At 44.0% G+C, this 20,895-nt stretch overlaps 1 long non-coding RNA gene across 1 annotated transcript; it reads left to right on the forward strand.

Annotated features, from left to right (window-relative positions):
* The first annotated feature begins 12,225 nt into the window (after nucleotides 1–12,225).
* On the forward strand, nucleotides 12,226–20,588 carry LOC132649695 (uncharacterized). Its single transcript, XR_009588187.1, has 3 exons — nucleotides 12,226–12,431; nucleotides 18,686–19,260; nucleotides 19,569–20,588. It is a non-coding gene; the product is annotated as an uncharacterized LOC132649695 (long non-coding RNA).
* Nucleotides 20,589–20,895: the final 307 nt, after the last annotated feature.

The following is a 20,895-nucleotide window of genomic DNA, read 5'->3' on the forward strand; positions in this document are numbered from 1 at the left end:
AATGGTGGATCCCACAGCTCTGTAGGGTCAACTGTGCTGATAACAGAGAGCAGACTGTGTTGGCCAAGACCTTTCTCAGAAATGGCCAACTTTTCTTCCTCCACACACGTGGTAGACTTGCAGTTCTCTGCGCTTTGAAGTTTGCTGTGATTGTGATACTTGCCTTAAATAGAAAAAATGTTGGAAAAAAAATGTGTGGTGCTTGGAGCCAAGTCAGGATCTCCACATTCCCTATTGGGTACTATAAAGATTACCAGAAGCATACGTCAAGAGACAGAATGCATCCACCGGCCCTGATCTCCAAGTGACTGTAATCATCAGAAGTTTCTATGTTGGACAACAGGAAAAAAAAATGTATGAGATAAACTTTCCTTGGGTTTATACATATAAATGTATGTATGTAGTGAAAGTTTTGGGTTCTTTTATGTGCTGTTTGTTTTGGTACCAAATGTGGGATGTGGGAACGTTTTTAGTTCATCCTCAGTTGAGAACACACTCAGGAGAGGGCATATGATCTTGGTTAGCTGAAAACAGAAACGTGAGAGGACGTGTACGTTTTGCTAGAAGCTGTCTTGTGCAAGAGGCATGCTTTTTGGCAGCTGGAAAAACAGCTTTGTGTGGACTCAAAGAAGGGATAAATTCAAGCCCTCTCGGACAGTGAGACAACACTTTTGGATCTCTATACTTTGCAATACTTCACATCGCTTCACTGGTCTTCAGCTTTTGACTGTCACTTTGCAGAGGGAAATGCTTTAGAGAACTTTTCCTGGCACTCTGGCTGAGTCCTGCTGACTCATGCTGCTTGGCGGAGTCTTGTTCATTCTGCTGAATTGTGCCACGGCTGTTGAATTATGTTGCTGTTTGGTATTTGCTTTTTGACTGGACTGCTGCTATCCACACAACCAAAAGTGGAACCGCCCCAAGGAACACATCTAAAAAAGATCCACAACCCACTGTCCTGATAACCTTCTTTCTCCCCTACCTTTCGTCAGTGGGTTAGAAGGAAGGTAGAACTGTTTAAAAATTCTAAATAAAGTAGGGAAAATCTAAGCCCACATATGTATGCATGTATATAGTAGCTGTTTGCTACCATGACACTTTTGCACATGTCAAATATCTTGCTAGTGCAGATATTACCAAAAACACCCAAGAAATAAGACCCTCATATTAAATGCATCTACACTTCAAAATGTGTGAAAAAAAATTTAAGTTATAGCTATGTTTCTAAATTCTTAATGATACCTGAGAAGAGTGAAGAAAAAGTTGGTGTGAGGATCACAGTTTGTCCTGGGGTCATAGTAGGAAGTAAATTCTTAAAAATCTCTTTGAAACCCTTATTGAAATGGATGCATGCACTTACAGAGCCTCATTTCCAACTTGAAGAAAATCACAGGCGGGTTTCTGCAGCCCTTTGAGTTGTACAAATGCCTTCCTAGTGAGCTGAAGGAGAACAGTCAACCTCGAGCTTTTGTTTCTTTGGGGGACCTTCTGTTACAAGATAGTGTGCTTTCTCTGATAGAAGGTGACATGAAAAAAAAATGAAATATACAACTCTTCATTCTCTCACATCTTTCTAAACCAGAGTGAGTCTCTTCCTCCATGAGATTTAGCATGAACCACAAAGACAAAGGAAAATAATCATCAACTATGTCAGGGTGGTTGCTATATCACAACCATTAAAACTTATATTTTAGCATTTGCTAGAAAAAGGTAAACTCAAGGAAAACTAATTCTTCTCCTGTCAAGGGGGAGGCATGGGGTGGTGTGTATGCATGCTGTAGGAGAGAGCTAGCTGCCTGATGCCCTAACTTCCCTGCATGTTTTATGTGCCCTGACCTAGCTGAGCTGAGCAGTTCCACCCTGTGACAGCATCTGGTCTTTAAATGTTTGCTCCCTCACTCATCTGAACTGCACAGTAACCATATGTGTGGGGTCACCAGGACAGAACTCTCCTTAATGGTACTTAAGATCTTTAGCTCAATGCTCTACCAGGGCAATAATATTTCTTTAAACAAGAAGTAATCCATCTCCATAGATGAGCTGTGTACAGTTCTCCCAAGCTTTGTACTTTGAATCCCCACACAATTGTAAGACTAGAGGTAATGTTTCTGTTGACTGCTCATTCGTTCTCAGTCCTGCCAGATTTATGGAGTTTCGGGACTTTGCAGAGGGGATTCCTAATAGTCCCCACAGGAACTCTGTAGGTAGAATTCAAGGAAAACATTTATTTAGGTGAGGGATATGGTACATCTTCCTTTTCATTAGCCTCTGGTTAAATTTACAGTAATAGATAACAAATTATGAGAATTTTATAATGTGACTTTATTACCAACAGAAATCCCACACATCTTCTGGTCACTTTAGAGCTGTTGATAATATCCCAAAATATAATCGACTCTCATCATTACTTTGAAATCATGTCAGTTGCTACATCTATCAGTAAGTGTTATTTTCTACATCATTAAGGATGTATATATGTTACTATATCACAAACTTATATTTTTATAGCTGTGCTCCTGTATAGTCTTTTCCATTTGAAAATGTTATCAAAAGTGTATCTTTATATTTTTTAAAATAATCTTAGAAAGGGACTGCTGAGCCGGGCACAGTGGCGTAGGCTTGTAATCTCAGCACTTTGGGAGGGAGAGGCATGAGGATCTCTGTGAGTTTGAGGCCAACCTGGTCTACATAGCAAGTCCAGGATAGCCAAATCTACACAGAAAAACCCTGTCTCAAAAGAAAGGAAGAAAGAAAGAAAGAAAGAAAGAAAGAAAGAAAGAAAGAAAGAAAGAAGGAAGGAAGGAAGGAAGGAAGGAAAGAAAGAAAGAAAGAAAGAAAGAAAGAAAGAAAGAAAGAAAGAAAGAAGGAAAGGAGGAAAGAAAGAAAGGAGGAAAGAAAGAAAGGAAGGAAGAATCTGCTGGTATCACTAGATTGCCAGAGAGGGTTACTGCATGAAAAGATTCAGAGGCCCCTGCCACAGTAGAAAGGCTTCATATTGCTGTCTGTATTGGCTGAGTGGGCTGGTTGACTTCCAACACACTTTGTTCTCTCTGTGTTCTAGTGAATCAACAAATGCTTCCTGGTCTTCTGCATGCCAGTGAATGATATGAAGAAGAGCATTGTCCTAGTGTTGAGAAATGGGCAACAGAAGTAGGAGAGCACAGCAATTTATGGCACAAGTGTAAACTGGCAGGAAGTTTGGTAAGAGGGCTAAGAAAAGGAAATGGGGAGGCTTTCTCAGAAGCTTGAATGTGAAGGGCAAGTGTAGACCAAGCATGTCTACATGGCATATGCTCCAGGCAGAGGAAAGGCTCATGCTGCTCGGTGCTCTGGGACTGCGGTCTCTAGCAATGGTCAGAGCAGGGACATTCTGCTCCACTGGAAAGGAATCTGGGAAGAGCCGGAAAGATCCAGAAAGGCATCTCCCCTCTGGTTTGCAAAAACACACAGCTTCTGCCTGATGGTCACCCTGCTCTCAGACTATGATTTTTATTCATGTGTACAGCTCTCATAAATGCCTTTGAAGGCTGGTGAGGAAACAACAGCCATCTCCCTACCAGGTACTGCGTGGAGCATTCTCAGGTTCAGCCCTTGTAGTAGGGCTGCCTTGGTTTTTGTTTTGTTTTGTTTTCCAGGGTTATTTGTTTGTGTTTTTATTACAAGCACTCCTGTTCAGGATGGGAAGTGTAGGAGCTAGTAAAAACAATAATAAAATAAAAATAAAAATACTTTATGTGCTTTCAATGTAATGTCTTTGTACCTGCTTGAAAACACCTTCTAGAAATATTTGAAGTCCTCCATTACATCAAATGTGTAAATCTTCAGCTACTGAATCTTCTCTGAATGCATATGATTTTAAAAGATATACACGTAAGACTAATGTTCATTGGGGTATGGCATCATTTTAACGCTATTTAAAGTTTTTTGTACTGATAAACCTTTCCTTTATTGTTACTACTCATGGCTACACAACATATCATAGATACTAGATCTGGTTCATTGACTTCCAGTTGCCATACTTCTTTGACCAACTTGCCATATTCTGACTTGAGTAGCCACTAAATCCCACAGACATAATAGAAGAATTGACTCCACACCCTAATCTCTGGATGTTATGTGACTTAAACTGGCCAATCAGAGTTAGAGGATCTTCTGGCCATCGCCCTTGTTTTAGAGAAAAGCATCAAGGATGATGTGTGTGTTCATGAGGTGGGGGGTGGAAGATGGAAGGTGTCACTCATTGATTGAGCACTTGCCTGGCATGCGTGAAACCCTAAATTCAAGCCCTAGAACTGGAAAGGGATCAAAACAGTAAAAGGGAAGAGGGGAGGGAAGGGGAAAGAGAAAGGGAGACAGGGAGGATAGTAGAAAAAGAGAGGAATGAAGTCTCAGTATGTGTCCCCAGATGGCCTTGAACTCAACACTGACCTGGTGTAACCACCCAGGTACTGACATTACAGGCATCCTTGGAAGGAGAGCATTTTACCTACCGAGTGGTATCCCCAGCTTTTATGTTATTTCTTTTTAACACGAATGTGATTTGTTTTGTTCATGTTAACCCATGTGAACTCTCCTGCTTCCCAAAGAGTCCATCTTTGTACTTTCTTTTTCTAATCTAACTTCCACAGATGAGAGAAAAATGTGATATTTATCTTTCAGAATCTGTGGTGCTCAGTTCTTAATAATAGATCTTAACCATAACTGAATACACTGAGAGTAAATAATAGCTGTAACCACCTGTAGACCCCATGAAGCCCAGGAATTAATCCAACACCCCAGAGAGCGAGTAAAGAGGCAAGCCAGGAGATACTTGGACTGGGCCCTACTGTCTTGTTAAGCAAAGCTTTACCTGGAACAAGGCGTGCCTGGAATGTTTCATTACCTCCAGAAATAAGCTCCCTTCTGGCTTTAAAAATGTTTGGGTTGAGTTTTCTGTCACAGTAGAAGTATTCTGATACTTGATAATCTCTGAAGGCAAACTCATTCATCAAGTCGCTCAATGGTTCTGCCATGCTACATTAGCCCCGGTTCAGCACTTAGCCATATGTGTTCATCTTCAGATGGATTTATCATTGCAGCACCTCAGGGAAGAGCTCTTTCTTCCTCCATTCTCCCTCCCCTCCCCACTCTCTATGTTCACAGTGTTCTTCCAGGTTTAATAACCAGATAGCCCAGCCCACTCAATCCTAAATAACTGTTTTGTGTATCTGAAGATAACTTCTTAAACACAACCTCTGCAGTCCATCATTATGATCCAGAGAATGAACCTAAAAGGCCAATAGAGCCTTTATAAATCCCAGACAGGAGGTAAGAGTAGCTGACTGTGTGAATCTAGCACAGAGATACATGTTTCAAGTAATACCATATATTTAAACTGTATGACATTCACATTACAAAGGGTAACAGAAAACGTCTATTAAAACCACACACACACACACACACACACACACCACTATGATCACAAATGTCATGAGGTAAAATTTCTATGTCAGTTTAATGAATGGAATCGACTCCAATCCAAAGACTTAGGGTTTCACAGCCAGTCCATTTAGCTGATGCCTTCTCTTCAGAGGAATTGTCATCTTTCTTCCCTTACTGAAAATCTCTGGCAAGTCCTTGTGCAAAGTGAGCTGGCCATTCCCCACTGAATCAGAGTTAGACTAAGGTTGGATCAGTGGTGAAACCTGGAAGCTTCAACACCAGGACAGGCAACTAATCCAACCTTCCATCTATCTCCTGTCCCATGTCAAAAGACCTAGAAACTCACTTCTTTTGACATGTAACTCCCTTCTAGGAGCTGAGAGAGAGAGAGAGAGAGAGAGAGAGAGAGAGAGAGGCCAAAACTACCTGGGACCAGTGTAAAAATGAAGGGTGACATTAATAAACCAACTTAAAATGCTTATGGAAAAAGGGAAAGCATATTGCCTTTAGTCTGTTACAGATTTTAAAATTTTTTGAAATACTTTACTGTAATGAACTCACAAATAGAAATATCACTCTGCTAGATTAGGGGAGCCATTCAAGCAACCCTCGCCCCACTTCAGCTCTATCATCTCATCTACACGGTCGGAGGATCTATCCTGTAGTCATTACAAATATTTTAAATCTTCTAAAATGTGTCAAATCAGGAGTTTGTCTTAAGAAATCATTTTCCTCATCAGTGAGAACAGTCTCATGAGGGTATTTTTTACCTCTCTGCCCCTGATGGAGAGGGTCTGGAGCCCGGAGGCCTGGAGCATATGACAGAGGAGACACCCCGAGTCTTCTGGGGCCATTGTGTAGGCACCGCCATCCTGTACAGAGAGAGTTCATTACCGAACAGTGAGCGCTGCGCATGGAAGATAAAAACAGCAGGCCCCGGATAGCCTCGAGCTGAATTCATTACCTGTGGACCCAGTGCTAATGATTTAGGGAATGCACTGGTGCTTAATATTTTATCTGTTTAGCCTGATGCAAGGGCTCTGCTATAAAGTGAACAGAGAATCTAGTGCCGGAACTGCCTGTGCTGGAAGTCAGGGAACCAAGCGGGAATAAGGCATGTTGTAAAAGAACCATTCTTCCAGATTCTGCCTCTCTCGAAGCAGAGTCCATCCCTTTGGGGACCAGGGATTTCTGCAGGGGCAGAGCCAATTCAGTGAGGTTCGCTGGAGGAAGATCCACAGCTGCTGTTCGGGGGAAGCTTCTGACTTGATGCTCACAGCCCTTTTTTCTAGGAGTGTGGTACCAGAAAGAGTGAAGGAAGGGTGGAAAGAAAAGGTACTAAAAGAGGCTCCCAAGTATGAGATTATTCTTAGCGTTCATCCTGACATGAATTTAAGCCACAAGCTATCAGGATTTGGCTGGGAAGGCAGCTCAGCCAGCTGAGTGTTTACCTCGGGCATGGAACCCTGGGTTTGATGCCCTGCGTGTCTGACCCTCAGAACATGAGGCATGGTGGGTAAGCCCGTAATTTCTGTTTGGTTATAGATGAGTTCAGGGCCAACATGGGCTATATGAGACCTTATCTAAAAAAGAAGAAAAGGAAGAGGGAGAGAGAAAAGCCAGGAGACACCGCTCACACGTGAAGTTAGAGAGATGCTGTCACAATCCAAAACAGTGCAGGCAAACCAGCAGTTTTATCCAAAACATTCAAGCAAGTTAAGTAAAAGTTAGAATTCCAAAGTGTCAATTAGATTTAAATGGATAGTCACCTTGGGTCTCTATTTAAATTTTCACATTCTAGAATACTGCTCATTCTTAAAGCAATCTAAACTGGCTGATTAAAATGTAGGCAATAGACATAATTTTGCCAAGAAATGTCTCAGGCATATAGGAATACTAGCTTTCCTGTATGCCTAACTTGCTCTATATTATCTTTAGCACTTTATATATTCTGTTTGTTTCTTTCCTGTTGGACTTTTGAGACAGAGTCCTACTATGTAGCCCAGGCTGGCCTCAAATTCAGAATATTCTGCCCTGGCCAGGCCTCCCACTCGCTGAGATTACAGCCGAGTTCCCCTCTACCCACGGTACTTCACATCTTAACGTTTCACCTCATCCTAGGTATCCAGTCCCATTACTGTCTCTATTAAAGCAATACAGCTTCAGAGACGGGGTAAAGAGGGAAACAGAATTCCAATCCAGGCTCTCTGGATACAGCCACTCTTTTGCTACCCGTGAGAAGAACCAGGTGAGACTAGGAAGAAATGAGAGTCACAAGCGCTCACCTAAGGTGGCGACAAGATGGACAGGCAGGCAGTCACACATGCAGGCATGAATGGCCATTCACACACATGCATATACACACATACACACGCATACACACACACACACACACACACACACATGCTTTATCTGAGCACTCTTCTAGAGCACAGGTGTGATTGGTCCAAAGCTCTAAAAGCAACGAGTTACACAGAGGTATTTGCTAGAGGGGTGTTCCACGGACATCGGAGGCTTCCTCACAGCAAAACACAGAATTTGCAGTTGTAAGTTTAGTGAGAATGAGTCTTCTAGGGGTGTGAAAACCGGTAAGATGCAAACAACCACTTCTCTGGTAACCTAGTTTGATCCAGAGATAAAAATCTGACATTCTCAGTGAAATTAAAAAAAAAAAAAAACCTTGCATACCTTTTAGCATCTATCAGAAATTGATTTCTCATAGGAATCCCTGGGCAAACGCTGGATAATGGATGGTTTGGGCCTAGAACAAGGGAGGCCGAGTACTGCTAATTAAAAGGAAAATCTACAAGCTTCTGAACTAATCAGGCAAAGAGAAGGGAGAGAGAGGTGCCCTAAAGGATTGCCAGGGCCTACCCGGAGGCTTGCTGCAGACCTCCTTGCCCACCCCATCCCATCAGCACAGCCGCTGCTGAGCCCAGGTTTCATTTCTAGAAATAGAACGAATCTAGAAGAAAGTTCCAGTTTTCAAAGCTAATTTAAAAATAATACTTTCTTTTTTCAAAGTTTGAGATAGTTAATTCAGATCTGTAAAAGGCGAAGTGTAGAAAGACGGAAAAATAAAGGAAGACAAGAAGAAATGGAAGGAAAGGGACAAAGGAAAGGCAAGCCCAGGGTAAGCCAGGCAAGCCCAGGCTAAAATGTAGATGGTGGCATGAGATCTCAGCAGGGCGTATGACTTCACAGACAACACGATGCAGATGGACAGCCCCTCTGGCCTTATTTACTTCAACTGCAGTACTGGCTACACGGCAGCTTCTTCCCCTGTAGAAAACGCCAAGGAAAGGCTCTACTGTCCCATGTTATAAGATGGCTTGTTTCATCTTTAAGTCCTGTCATTAAGTTGATGGGTCCCATTTGTCCCACCCCTTTCTACCTGGGCCTCCGAATCAATAAAATCCCAACATCATGTGTCAAGCCCAAGTGCAGTTTCCAGTCACCTTGAACATGAGGGTGTTCACCCACTCCCTCTTTTTAGCATTCCCTAGGCTTGCTCCGGGCTACGGCATATAATTTGGCTGATGAATTTCTCATGCTGTTCTTAAAGACAAGATTTATTTGCTCTCTGTGCAAATGGCTGTAAATCCAGACTAGCCTCATCCCTGTCTTCAGGTGGACTTCATCAGCTGTAGGCATCTTATCAGCAAGAAACAGCTTCTCCTAATGGCTTGATAAATATTCCGGCCTCCCCAGAATCGGTTATCGAGAGATTCAAATCACGGTCAGTACTTACAGCAGCCGTTACCACAGACTTAGTGCCGGTAACCCTCTGTACTTATCTCTGTAACCAGAGATGCTGAAAAGCTCCTTTTATGTCCCCACTCCTGGTCACTAAAAGCTAGGTTCATTCAAAATTCCCTCCTGCCCTCAGAGCTCAGAGCCCGGCAATAAAAACTGAAGAAGAGATTTGAGTGAATATAATACAGACGTCTCCCTAGCGTCCACTCTCCCCACCTCCAACCTTGCCTATATTTGGCACAAGGCAAAGGAATATGAGTCTTAAGTGGAAGGGCAAAGGGACACAGAAACAAACTTCACTGCCTTTGTATTTGTTCAGCAGAAGACAAAGGGATTTTAGGGCAAATCAGCTTTTTTTTTTTCCTTATGCATCTTGGTTTTAATGAAATTGATCTACAGAGCCTGAAATCTGAAGAATGTAGGGTCTGGGATTTATGAAATTTCTCAGTGGAAATCAAGTACTTTTTTTCCTGCATGGCCTTACTGACATACCTTTGATGAAAGTAATTATAAAATCTCAATTACTGGGAAGAATAAGAGGAGCTGAAAGTTAACTCCGCCCTGCCCTTCACAGAAACTGGGCACCATGTGATCCGTAAAAGTGACCTGGGAATGCTTTTCAAAGGAAGAAAGAAAGAAAGAAAGAAAGAAAGAAAGAAAGAAAGAAAGACAATAGCAGAATGCAAGGAAATCTGGTGCCTCTTTAAGAAATCTAAAAGGACTCTAAAACTCATAAACAGCCCCCCTGAAAAGCAGGAAGGCATAGACACTCCCAACAGGCCCTAAAAGTGTGACACTTATCTCATTAGATCTTTACAGTCGCTTGGGCCTCTGTGCGAGGGAAGCGGTGTTCTTTGGAATGCCAGCCTCACGCTGGGTTTTAGTAGAACTTGAAGTTCTGGAAGTCCCTCCCTCTGTACTCCCTGTCTGTCTTCCCCGGGGGGGGGGGGGGAGTTGGGGAGATTTGGCACTGAGAAAGAACGAGCGCCCCCTTTCACTGACAGGATCATTGGGGTAAGCCACTTTGCCAAAGTCGCGCCTTCACTTAACGCTAGAGCCTATGCCTGAGTGCTGGATGGGAATCAGCTATCAGTGGCCATTTCCAAGGCATCTGCTTCTAATCCAGGTAGGACTTTGATTCGTATGCCTACCTGTCATTTTCTTTTTTTTTTAACGAACTGAAAAGAAGATTCAAAGTGTACATCATGTATAAAAATAGCCTTCTCAGAATTATTCACTCCGTTCTTCGTGGGCCATGCTCCCTCCATAGCAAAAGGTCACATTCTCTTAGTGTCTTGTCAGTCTGTGTGGCTGACCTGCCCCAGGAAGGTTTCAGTATGAGGCAGCCCTTATCGAAAGCCTCAGCAGTATATCAAGGGGAGAGGATAGGTAAGGTCTGCAGTAGAGATCTGGGCACGCTGGGTAATAGCCTCCAACCTCCTCATTCCTTCCCAGGCAAAGCCCCAAAAAACCTTTGGATCAACCTGACCATTGTGAAGTGAAGCCCAAAATTACACCCTACCTGAGATAGTCTGTGTCCTGCAAGGACTGTTTTACTATCCTTGGCTGTAAGTGGGCTGGAGATTCAAATCTGACCTCAGAACACTGAAAGCCATGATAGATATTTCCTTAAAACCTCTTGAGGTTGGGGGGGGAGGCTGAACAATGGCATCTTCTGGGCGCGGCAGAACCACCGCACTGCAGTTGTGAACTCCCGGCAACTGAGGCAGCCTGCGATGGATCCATAACAAGACTGGGCCTTGCAAAAGTCGGTTACGGCTGAGAGGGGCTCTGACAGGCCAGTGGTCCCCAAGACCAAGCTGCTTCCCGATGGCTTGCCCTGGAACACGCCAGGCTCCAAAGGATAGCTCCCAACCCATGGTCGCACAGATCATCCTGGTTAATTCCGTGAGCCTAGGAAACAAATAAACAACAACAAAACCCTCATGAATACGGGAGAGAGACTTGTGGGGAGGTATGGAGGATGTGAAAAGATGGAAGGGAGATGGGAAATTAGAAAGGGTGAGAGGTTACAGTCATTGGAATACACTTTATACATGTATGAAGTTGTCAAAGAACAAAAGAGTTTTGTTCTGTTTTGTTTTGTTTTGTTTTAATCAGCTCTCTAGGAAGAAAGAGGTTAAATTTCTCTCAAGCGCTTTTTTTCCCCCTTGTGAAGTGGAAAAGCTTGTTCAATCTATGACCTCACAGTTAACAACTGCATAATTGTTGGACGGAATCAATGGCATCAAAAGATTTTCCTGTGTTTGTTCAGCACCTGTGAGTGCCACACTCATGAGGAGAAGGTGCCATTCGGTGCTGGCTTTCAAGTCCTCAGGCTTTGCCGAGACTCCATGCTGGATGCTTCTCTCATCCACAGAGATGAAAAGGTCAGGTAAGGGTGCGCAGGGAACCACGTTCCCAGCGGAGGCCCTGCGGAGACATCTCATCATTACGGCTGTTGTTTTAGGTTTCATGTGCTCACGTCTTGGTCCCACCAACAAGACTCGGCCTGCCTCATATATATGTATTTTTCTTTTCTCTGAAGCGTTTTCTTCACAGCAGGCCAGACGTTCCTCACCTCCTCTTACACTGAGGAACTAACCAAGCCTTCCCCTAACCCGGACTCCAAGCTGCTCTGACATTCAGACTCTCATCCCCAAGTGAAGAATTTTCCCATAAATGTTTTATGACTTCCTAACTGCACAGAATACCTCGGTCCGGCTTTATTATTCTATCTCATTTCTTATCTGGCACAACGTTTTCCTCTTGTGTGGCCCTGTGTCCGTTCACCAGTTGCCAGAAGACAGCATGCTGTATCAGAAAGCTCCCGGCAGTGTGTGTCAGCCAGGCTGGGGGGGGGGGGGGGTTCATTTCCTTCTCCGGGTCGCCCTTGTGAGCCTTTGTGGGGACTGTCGAGCCTTGGCACAAACTGAAACTCCTGAATGGGATGTCCTTCCGACAGGCAGTGCGTTTCCAGCTTGCCCGGCAAGGGCTTCCTTGGCAGCATGGCAGGGGCGCCATTGAAGACCAGGCAGCCCAGGGCGACCTCCACAAAGGCTGCGGCTCTGACTCAGTCTTGAGGCATTTGCTGTCAGTGGTGCATAAAAAAGGCTTTTCCAAGTAGCCAAATCATTCACCTGGGAAACAAAGCCAAGTGAAAAACTTAGGTTTAAATATCAGCCAGTGCTGCATGCACGCGTGAAGTCCTGCTCGTTTCTCAGAATTATTTTTCACCGACCAGTTCAGACAAGGTAAGAGCCAGAGCAAATCCGACTGGAATGCTCTCTTCAGCCTCACTCTTGGACAGGGTGTGGGCTGAGTTACTTCACCTCCTCTGAAGGGGGGAGCATCCCACCCCTGAGGCATCAGGAGAATGGAAGCTGGACTTTGCTGGAAGATGGTGTTCTTTTCCATTTCTGAGCCCCACCACTCTAGCAGATAGTCTCTTTGTAGCTAAGCAGTTTGTGGTAGCATTTCCCCTCGCCACACCTTCTTTTACCATGCCTGTCCTACTTAAGAGCTCAGCTCTCACCTGCTCCAGGGAAAGTTAACCTTCCCCTCCCCTCTCCCCCCTACAAAAAGTAGAAAGTCTCTTTCCAAAACTGAAAACTTTTAGAGCACAGCAAATTTTTTGGTGAAGTAGAAGGAAGGGAAGGTGTCTTCGGGTAGAAAAGACAAAAATAAAAAGGGACTTTTTTCTGGCTTGCTGTGGAACAGCTTGCTCTGAGATTAATCAGCCATCTTTAGATAGAATGTCTTTGAGACACAGGAGATGAAGCAGTCAATCCTGCAGAGGAGGGCAACTCAAAAGCTTCAGGAAGACTTCCCTGAAGCTGACCGGATTCACTAGGCTTCTCCATACCCAAGCATGCATTACCTCTAAGACTCGTAGGTGACAATCTCAGACAAGCTGAGCTTCCTAGAAGTGGCTCAGACCAGCTGAGCTTCATGGAAAGGGCACTCTCCAACCTGTCGAGTTGCCTTCAGTTTGTACAATGTGCCCCAGTGTCCCCCTTTTGTGAGCTGTCATCCATGCTGTAGTGGGATTTTGGACATACAGCTGTCCTTGAGTTGTTTCCACTCCTGTAAGGATCCATTCCCCCATATTCCTCTAAAAAACTCAAATAAATCTCACTGGTTCTCTGGTGGCATCCATACTTTACTCCATCATTGGTGCCCTGTGGAGGTGAGCAGACTGACATTTCAGGAACAGTGTCAGACACCATGGTTTCTAAACATAAAAAAGCTAAAGACATAGAACTTGACTGATTGCAGATGAGTCCTGGCAATGCTCTAGAGTAGTCCTGGTGGTGAGTCTCTGAGGTGGATGTGAGAACAAGCTGGACTCCGGCTTAGTGCTCATCCGTGCTCCTGCACTGAGATTCAGCTGAACACTTCCTGCGTTGAGAGTGGACAAACGGAATATTTGTATGCAACACATCTGCTTCAGCCACAGCTTTCAACACTGAGCTTAAACTCAACAGACAGAAAAGGGAGAGGAGAAAGCGGAGAGGAGAAAGGAGTGGAGGGAGGAGAGTGAAAATGGAAAAAGTAAAGATGAAAAGGCTTAAGGTTTACTTTTCTTTTCCTAGGTGATAGACTAATTGACCAACAAAATCGTTGGTTTGAACTATGTAAAATTGTGTCTAATCAACCATTTGTTGACCCACGTAAAAATGGCCATTTCATAAGGTTCAGCAATTAATGAAAAGCTAGTTTCTCTGCTCACAGGTGGTGACCTGGCCAGATCCTTGGGGAAACTCTGCCTGTCAAAGGGTTTCCCTCTGTAAAGGTCCCTCATGCAAACTCTCGCTGTTCCCTGGCATACATGGAACATCCCCTGAGGGCATTGTTATGATTTCTGACAGAGGAAAATCAAAATAAGGTGGCTACAAGCTGGGAGCAAGAAGGATTACAAGTTAAAACACAAATCTACTTGGCAGCCTCTTGTCCTCTTTTTGGGAGGCTTGGCTTTCCTAAACTGGGTGCATTCCCCTGTCTTTATTTCCTATCTTCAAATGTGTTCTTGTGTTATTCAGTGTGTCCCTGAACAACAGTGAAGAAAAACTGACATTGGTTCCCCCTCACACACAGCAGAAAGGAGCAGTGAAATCAGCCCTTTACAGTGACTCTAAGAGTAAACCATTCAAAAAGATTTACAAGTCTGAACTGAATCTATACCCAGGGAATACCTAAGAGAAGGCAAAGAAAGAACACTTCTCCAAGCTGGAACTTAAATCTCTACTGATGGCAAAAAGAGCTCATCCCTGCCCATTTTGGGTATGCTTTACTTTGAAATGGTCAATCAACTTTATAACCACCTATTCTATGAGGTCTTTCCCTAGTCCCACAGTCACAGTGGGTTTCTGACTTCTGTCTTTCTAGGAACCTTTATGTGGCAGAATAAGACCCTTTCTTGGGTCGGTATCTGAAACGCCAGTGTTTATACTCTTACTGTATGCAAGGCACTGCCTTGAGAGATAATATGTAGAAATTATCATCTCGGGGGTGGGAGGCTACAGAGATTGCCTAGTGGTTGAGAGCAGATACTGTTCTTGCAGAAAATGAGCACAAAGTTTAGTTCCCAGTATCCATGTGGTCCAGATCACAGCCACTTGTAACTCCAGATCCTGGGAAATCTGATGCCACTGGCCTCTGCCAGAACCTGCATTCACACGTGTGCGAATAAGAAATAAGAAAAACAAACCTCTAAAGAAAGAAAATACAGTCTTGTGTTTAAGATGCTGGCAGTCTTGTTGGCAGTGATGTGGTGGTGCAGGGTGGGGTGGGCTGACCTCTGCCAAAGGTCTTAGCTATTTTATGTTCTCCACTAGACTGCCGAATGTCTTATGGACAGAACTTATGTCCCCCTTGTTTCTAGCCTCTCATGGAGGGATGCCTAGCGCCATGCTCAGCACATGTCTCTGAAGACTTCTGTAAATGACGAATGCTTGAGCTGAGTTCTCGGATATGGAGGATACTTGATAGATTGATTGATGAATGGTACCTGCTCCATACTATGTTTCTGCTCATGACCATTTTCTTTTTTTCTTCAAGCCAGCCTCCAACAAGCTTATACAGTCAAGGTCAAAGTTTGAGTTCTCACCCATCATTCTTTCAGACCTCCCTAGCCCAGAGCCTATGCTCCACTGATGGGATACTGGGAAGCTTGGGCATTCCATTTTGTCTACTCTCCTTCCACTCTGCTGGCTGCAGGGACACTTATAGTTCGCTTTTCTGTTCAGAATGTTTTCTGTAAAAGAGTGGTGGAAATCTTCTTGTCATTGCCAATTTTTCAGATGGCCATTTTGCTTCTTCTCTTCCTATGGTGTGATTTGTTCACATTTGAATGTCATCTGACTTGTAAAATAGCTCATCTACTCAGGAAGAGTGTCACATAGTACCCAAACTAGGTTTAACACTGGGAGTTACATCAAGTCAAGAGTTAGAAACCCAGCAACCAATCCCAGGATCTCAATTGTGATTTCTCTAAAAGTAAACTGAGGAGCTTCTACAGGCGGTGATTGGGGGTGGGTCCTAGGAGGCAGGAAGCAGGAAGGAGGAAATCTCTTAGTGTGTCAGACTTCTAGAGCACACTGGAACACAAAGGGCAGCCCTTATAACCCCCTGTCTATTTTCCCACAGTCTTGGAGCTCGAATCTCTTATCAGGGTATCAGGTTGATTGGGCCCAATTGTTTTTACTTGTGAATGACTAGCTTCTCATGGAAATGGAGAGACTGCCTCTCTGCAGTCCCATATAAGGGCACTAACCCTGTGTCAAAATCCATAGTCTTCCAAAAGCCTTCTCCTAATACTAACACGTGGGCTATGAATTTTGAGAGCCAAGTTTGTAGTCCGCACCTGAAAGGAAGACAAAGAAGGGAAGGTCATCAGCAGAGGGTGTGTTAACAAGCAGATGGCCACTCTAGACAATGGCAGCACAGTAGTCCTGCTGAGGCCCTGTGCAACACGATGAGGACACGACCCAGAACTAACTCATCCACAGGCAAGGAGCCTGAGAGAATCACCCAGCAGCTCCTCTCCACCCTCTTTGATTAAGAACTGCTTCCGGGCCCTGATTCCTGCTTTGTTCTGTACATCCCTGAAGCCATTAAAATGTCCTCAAGCAGAGATGAGCAGGAGCTGGGCATGAGAAATCTTGACTTGCAGAGAAACCAGAGCACTGATGCTGCAGATAACCTCCAGCATGGCTGAGGGGGTACAGCCCATCAACGCCGACATGAACCGCATGCCCTGATGCATTATGGATCTAAATAGCAGCAGAGCCTACCTTACACTGAGAGAGACTAGTACACCTGGGACTACACAAGAGCATCCAGCAAGAAGTGAGAATAAAACCAAAATAACAGCTTAAGCACTCTAGACCAACCTCCATGTTCTGACAAAGAGAATCTCTTTTCTGGTTTATTCAGAAGTGGCAAATGGACTGGCTAGTAGTGACCCAACAGCTCTCAAAAAACAATGCTGGCATCACGGGGTCTGATTTCACACATTCTAGTTTCTTTAACGTGCAGAAGAATGCATATAAGAAAAACACCGGAAGAAAAAGCAGCCAGGTTTTGCAGTAGATTAATAAGCCAGTATTGACATAGAGGAGGCACCTGACGCAAATCCAATTGTTATCACCCCATTCATAACAGTTCCATGACCTTTTGCAGTAGTAACCGACCTGTGCTTATCATGAGCTGTTACATCTAAGTCCAGAGAAATTTCATCTGTTTTGCCTAATAGAGAAGTAAGCCTGTCAAACTACGCCCTTTGACTTAACCAAAACCCTCTTCTCCATCCTCACTTCTACCTGGGAGGATTCACCAGAGCTCCTCGTGGAGGCACTTGACCTTGGCGTGGAGTGTCTGGTTTTTCGATTTGGGATTTCAACTGGTTTTGAGCTTCTTCCACGTTGCTGACAGACTCCCTGACTGTGCTGAGTGGGTGCTGGGGCAAGTCTCCGCACTTGCCTCTCCTTCGAGCCAGAGGCAATGTTCTCTTTCAATGTTCTTTCTCTCTCACACAAACTGTGGTTTGCATGTTTTCCATCTGACTACTTAATGGCAGAATTCCTTTCTCCACCTCAGGGAGAAATTGAATTTTCTGATCGTAGGTTATTTACTTTGTCTTTGAAACCCTCTAACTTGTCCTAGCCGTGAATACTGGATGAGTAGCTCCTGCAGCATGAAAGGCTGTTGTAGCTGCACATAACTAACCCCAAGTCAAGCACCTCTGCTTTCTGACAGCTCTGAGACGTGAAGAGGGCACTCTCGGCGCCCCTTCTGCCTTAACAATTGTTAATCTCCCGGAATCACAGAAAAAAAATGAGGCTGGACAAGGTCTTGGAGGTTATTTTAAATTACCACTGAATGTCTATAGCATCTAGCCTACAGCATAATGTCATGAGTTGATGGAGAGGGTTTCAGATATGCAGAAGTCCACTGTAAAAAGTAGTGTTTAACTGTCCGTGACTGGTGAGTGCCATTTGCTTACAAAGGCAGTAAAACTTAAATCAGACAAGCATTGGGTTTTCGTGGAACCTAACAAAACAATGGCAACACTCAGTATGTCAGTCACCAAAGCTTGTCATGATTTGATGGATAGAACCCAAAATTCATTCAGTTTCTCATCGTGGTTTCACTTGAAATAAGAGACATGTGGATGGTGACAAGCTCCCCTCACAGATGTCCTGGCATGGCTTCAGGGTTTCCTCTTGCTTCTCTTTTGTCTTTAGAGCAGTTACTGTGGCTTTGACTCCAGCACTGAGTGTCTGGAGGAGATCATACAGGAGTGCTTGGGCTCCTCATGTCTGCTTTTTGCACTTACTAAATAATTAAAACAATAGACCATCCCATAATTCCTTCTTTATATGAGAAACGACTATGTCTGAAACCATGGTTTTCTTTAACAATATGTAACCTGATACCACAATGTCACCTATGTTCCCAAACTGAAATTAAAAATTTGATTCATCTACTCCTAGAACTACTTCTGAGATTTCAATGATTCTGTCACAGAGGAAGTTTGTGTGTGTGTGTGTTTGTGTTATGTGTGTGTGTGTGTAAGTGCTCCTGTGTGCATATAACTAGAAATATTTAAAAATCATGGGAGAGTAACTTTGGGCTCAAAAATCAATCATTGATTAGCTTTGTGAAATTTGTCTAATTATTTCATCCTCCAGTATCCAGTCTCCTGACCTGAAACTCAAATAAAACTAGTGAAACACTCAGTATTTCCTGCTAACGTTTTGCATACCTTTTTATAAAATAATACTCTTGTTCTTTGTAAGTCAGAAGCTAGGGCTCATTTTCAAGCAGGTAGGAGTAAGCCTATTTCTCTCCACACTTCAGAATCTTCTAGCCTTAGATTCCGCCCTGGTACAAGAGTTCCACAGGGTTTGAGGTTCTAGTCAATCCAATGAATGATTGTTTCCTAGCCTGAAGGTCTCTGCATAACATGAAGGATTTTCTGACTTTGCCTTTTTGACTTTTTCAGGTGTCCATTCGTACGGCTGACTCCGTGATTTAAGAGCCACCACCCCGTGTTGTCCAATTCATCATTCCCTTCAGACATTCTGTCTTCTACTTGGTGCAGAATCTGACAAAACCACTCATCTTCAGGCCTTCTCTGCTTATGCCAACTGAGACACTGTAGCAAAAGTTCTTGGCTAGCATCTAGGCTTCTTTCAGGGAAACTAACTTGGAGCTCTGCTGGGAATCACTGGAAAGAAATGCAAAAGTCCATGTCTATGTATACATTTTATAAATGTGTCTAAGGGACAAATAAGTCAGAAGTCCCTTTGCTTAGTCTCTGATTGTATCTGGACACATGTGATTGCTTTCTCTTCTCTCACTCATGTGTAGAAACCACACAGCCGGCCCATTCCCCATGCAGAGGCCCAGCAAGCATGCTGTTTCAGAGTCTAGGAGCTCCTCAAGGCCTGTAGAATGTACCCAGTGTCCTCTAGCGAAGCGGCATGTGGTCGACAGACCTCTTCCCAGAATAATCTTTCTAGAAGAAGAGGAGGAGGAGCAAGAGTACATAACACACCAAAGGAGCCATATTGAATGGTAATTGAAATATAGTCATTGAAGGTATTTCATTATGATATATAATTTGTTCAATAATGTACAAAATAACAAGACCTTGTAACAAGTCTGTTAACTGCTGTAATCCCAAAGTAGAGATAAGTTTAAATTATCATTGAAATATTGCCAAAAATACCTGTGGTTTTTATTTTTATTTTTTTTAATCTATGACAGAGTCATAATTATTCCTAGCATAAATGTGGTTTGTACCTTACATTGTAATTGAAGGACTACTGAACTTCAAAGATTAGTAGAAATAAAGTTGTAAATCTACTCCTTCATATTTGTAGAACTCTCCTGAATTCCACCTCACCAATCCCAAGAAGAGACTGGCAAGCACAGCTTAAGAATCCGGGGTGTCTATTCAAGCTACGAACCAAATTCTCTTCGGAGATTCCCACCCTCTGGCCTCTGTCATAGCCAAAGCTGTCAGAATTCAAGAGTGAGTTTCCTGGCAATGGGCAAGCCAAACATGAGCATTCAAAGCGAAGCTACCCTTAAGAGAAGGCCTTTGTCTTTCCTGACAATGGAAGGGATTCACTGTGAAAAGATTGCTGTGTGCCTTTACTGTTCACTTCCTGGTCTTTGAAGGCTCTGGGACACACCACCAGGAGAATCCGTCCTCTCCCCACCACTACCCCATGATGAGCACTGCAATGGAAAAGGCAACCCAGCCCACAGTCTCTGCCACAGAGGATAAACACTTCCCCAGTGTGTCTCTGAAGCAGCAAAGTCCTTCATGCTAGATCATGCTGGAGGCTGGCTTTGGGGGAGAGGACTTGAGGTTTTCATCCAGGACTCTGACTGGGTGTTCCCAGCATTACCTTCTGTCTGTTTGTTCTCTGGTGTTTGTTTTTCTACTCCCATCCCTCCTCCTTCTCAGCCTGGCTCTGATTCAGCTCTGAACTGGAGCCCCAAAGCACCGAGGCTGACTTCCTGGATGAACCCCTCCTGAAGTCACTGGAGAGCTATGCCAGGGGGAGGCAGAACTCACAGCAACCACCACAGACCCCACCACCTGCCTCCCTCCTTTCGGCTCAACACCAAAGGGCTTCACCTCAGCTCCTGCCAAGACCTGACAGCTCTGGAAGCCAGGAGGCTTCCTTTGACTAGCACACAGGTCTCCGCGCAGTGCTCAGCTGCCAAGCCACGGGGCCAGCTCTAGGAATGTGTTTTTAATATTCATTGTTCACTCTGTCTGTTACCGATGTGTGCACTGCAATTATTCTAATTCTTTGCACATGTGTTGTTATGCAATGGGGGCCTTTTAAGCTGCGCCAGGTTTTTTTTTTTCCTTTCTGAAACCCAAATATATTATTTCTACCTATGTTTCAGTTAGTCTGCCACACTTCTTTATTTTATTTCAAAGATCAATCTGGGAGGCAAAGAAAGAGTGGGGTGTGCAGAAAGCGAAGTCCGCCTGGGTTCCTTGCGGTAGACCAGTTGCTTTTGATTTTGGTTTGTGTGTTTTCTACCTCAATCTCTTGTTTGCTTCTTTCCATGTGCACAAGCAAGCTGACATTCAGACATGCATGGCCCACACATGCTCCTCCTGGAGTAGCAATTGCACCCAGGGAAGAGCATGCATGCAGAGCACACACGTGCACATATGTGTGG

This window comes from Meriones unguiculatus, chromosome 21 (genome assembly GCF_030254825.1).
Source record: "Meriones unguiculatus strain TT.TT164.6M chromosome 21, Bangor_MerUng_6.1, whole genome shotgun sequence".
NCBI lineage: Eukaryota > Metazoa > Chordata > Mammalia > Rodentia > Muridae > Meriones > Meriones unguiculatus.